The 3,231-nt window shown below is 53.3% G+C and overlaps 1 pseudogene; it reads left to right on the forward strand.

Annotated features, from left to right (window-relative positions):
- Positions 1 to 1,260: 1,260 nt before the first annotated feature.
- On the forward strand, positions 1,261 to 2,876 carry LOC127028282 (olfactory receptor 14J1-like; annotated as a pseudogene).
- Positions 2,877 to 3,231: the final 355 nt, after the last annotated feature.

Genomic DNA, 3,231 nt, shown 5'->3' on the forward strand with positions numbered 1-3,231 from the left:
GTGCCCAGGGCTGTCCTTCCAAGCAGGGTCCCTGCACCCCAGGGGGCTGTGTGCTGGGGCAGGGACTCTGCTGCCTGCCAGGGTCAGCACTCAGCCTGCCCAGGGAGCTCCCCACAGCGCTGTGGGGAGAAGCTGTGGGTGGAAGGGGTGACTCCCAACAAGAGGCCAAGAAGGTGTTGCATGGGTCAGGGCTGCTCACAGCTCCAGATCACCCCCACGACATTGGCAGAGAGTCCTTTGGAAGAAGGACATCAAGGCAGCATTTTCCTGAAAGGGAAGCCGTTTGTGCATTGACTTTTCTGCTGTTGGGGGATGCCATCAGTGGGGGATGGGAATTTCTTTCTGTGTTCTGGAGAAGGCACGGAGACCCCTGTTCTCATTAGCACTTACCTGAGCTGCTCTTTTGCCTCTGCACACACAGAGATGTCCCTGGGCAGTGTCCTGCTGCCAGGAGGGGTCTGCAGGGCCGAGCTGAGCACAGAGCGGGCGGGATGGGGTCTGTGAGCACTGAGAGGGCGGAGGCGTGGGGACAGAGAAACAGCTCCAGGCAGGGACAGCTCCAGGCAGCAGAGACATGGGCAGGCAGGGAGAGGCAGCTGCTGCCAGAAAGACTGTGGGAGGGGGGATTTGCACAATTCCCTGCCATCCCCTGCAGTGCCTCCCCAGAGCAAGCCCCTGATCTCCTCTCCCACCCAGCACAGCCTCATCCCCAAGGCCACAGGTCCAGGGCATGACTCAACTCCTTGGCAGCTGCACCTCCACTCTAGGAGAAATGCCTGTGTCCTACAACCGATCTACAACACACAGGTTAGAAACGAGTGCCCTACATTGTCGCTGTCTGGGAGGTGGACAGCACAGTTGGGTAAGGAGAAGGCTTCTCTGCATGCCCATCTTCCTTCCTCTGCTTGCTTCATTTTTTCAGACCACAGAGGTATTCTTCCTTATTTCCCCACCTGTCAGTCGTACTCTTGCTCCTGGTGTTAAGGTGAGGGTGCAGGTTAGCTTCTCTTCCGACTCCGACTCTGAGGGTCCTACCCCAGAGGGTTGCTCCTGGAAACTAGGTGCCCAAGCTGTATTTGAAAGTGTGAGGCAGCATGTCATTCAGTTGCTAGGGCTGGGGAATGAACCAGCTCATTTCTCATTCAGCTCAGGGTGGGGGATTTCTGTGAGAAATGGCATGGGCTTTTCTTCAGATAAATCATTTCTAACGTGTCACTGTCTTCTCCTCCTTGCACAGTGCCCCAAGCCCAGGAAAAGAAAATGTCCAACAACAACTCCATCACAGAGTTCCTCCTCCTGGCATTTGGAGACACACGAAAGCTGCAGCTCTTGCACTTCTGGCTCTTGCTGGGCATCTACCTGGCTGCCCTCCTGGGCAACGGCCTCATCATCACTGCCGTAGCCTGCGACCACCACCTCCACACTCCCATGTACTTCTTCCTCTTTAACCTCTCCCTCCTCGACCTGGGCTCCATCTCCACCATTCTCCCCAAAGCCATGGCCAATTCCCTCTGGGACACCAGGGCCATCTCCTACTTGGGATGTGCTGCCCAGCTTTTTTTTTTTTTCTTTTTTGCTGTCAGCAGAGTATTTTCTTCTCACCGTCATGGCCTATGACCGCTATTTTGCCATCTGCAAACCCCTGCACTACAGGACCCTCCTGGGCAGCAGAGCTTGTGTCCACATGGCAGCAGCTGCCTGGGGCAGTGGCTTTCTCAATGCTGTGCTGCACACTGCCAATACTTTTTCACTACTACTCTGCCAAGGCAATGTCCTGCACCAGTTCTTCTGTGAAATCCCCCACATCCTCAAGCTCGCCTGCTCACACTCCTACCTCAGGGAAATTTGCCTTGTTGTGGTTAGTGTCTGTTTAGTTTTTGGGTGTTTTGTTTTCATTGTGCTGTCCTATGTGCAGATCTTCAGGGCCGTGCTGAGGATCCCCTCTGAGCAAGGACGGCACAAAGCCTTTTCCACATGCCTCCCTCACCTGGCTGTGGTCTCCCTGTTTGTCAGCACTGGCATCTTTGCCTACCTGAAGCCCCCCTCCATCTCCTCCCCATGGCTGGACCTGGTGGTGGCTGTTCTGTATTCGGTGGTGCCTCCAGCAGTGAACCCCCTCATCTACAGCATGAGGAACAAGGAGCTCAAGGATGCTCTGAAGAAACTCCTTGAACACAGACTATTTCTTTGTCATTAAGAATCCATCATCTTCACGTGACTCCCAGGGTATCTCAAAAAAAGTCAGGACTATCTTTTGGTCTTTTCTTTATTTTATATTTGGTTTTTATACCTGTGATAATATTAATTGCAAATAAACGGTAGTATGCCTCCCAATTGTTGACGTTCAACATGTTTTTTTCTGAGGAATTATCCTAATGTACCTAAGGAAGCAGTCTCCTTGCATAAATAAAGAAGCCAGCAGAAAATCCTGAGTTTGAGCTCCCATCCCTTCAAATCTTCTCTGGATGTGGGTGACCAGCCCCAGCATGCAGAAGGAGTTAAGTCACCAAAAGTCTGACCTTAGGTTTGTGTAAGCCCAAAGGTCTCCTTCAACTTGAGACAGTCCTGTTGTCTCTACGGTGGTATCCCTGTGGCTGTGGGCAGGAGCAGGCCACGTGAACCACTGTGTCAGAGCTGGCCTCCCTGCTAGCACCACCGTCACCAAAAGGGCTCCTCAGGGCAGGGCCAGAAGGCCAGATGCCTCTTCCAAAGTTGGTGTCAGGACTATACCCAAGGAGCTGCTCCCTCAAAAGGACTTCTGCTCTTCTGAGGTTCTCGATAGCTTCAGGGAGACAATCTCAGAGTCCCAGGGGGATCTGTTAGGCACTGAGGGCTGGACCAAGACTTCCCTTCTTGGTGGCATGTCTCCAAGCTGACAGCAGTTGTTCTTTGATTTATGTCCCTGGTGCTGTCCCACCTGCAGTGGGGCTGATGGCAGATGCCATCCTGGAGAGGAATTGGGAGGTGCCAGGAGAAGTCAGGGGATCTCCAGGCACAGCGTGGAAGCCTGGGGGGGCAGTGAGTGGTGCCTCATACAATAAGTGACAGTCCAAGGAGGAGTGTCCCAGAGGCAAAGGTGAACCTGAGGAGACCATGGGCTAACAAGGGCCCTGCAATGCCAGGAAAGTGTTGCCGTGAAAGGCTGAAATCAAAGACTCAATAGTCTAGGGACTATTAAGTAGGTATTCTTTATTGCAGCGCTGGACACACAGGGGATATCTCCTCCGATTG

The sequence above is a fragment of the Gymnogyps californianus genome, unplaced genomic scaffold, assembly GCF_018139145.2.
Source record: "Gymnogyps californianus isolate 813 unplaced genomic scaffold, ASM1813914v2 HiC_scaffold_31, whole genome shotgun sequence".
Lineage (NCBI taxonomy): Eukaryota > Metazoa > Chordata > Aves > Accipitriformes > Cathartidae > Gymnogyps > Gymnogyps californianus.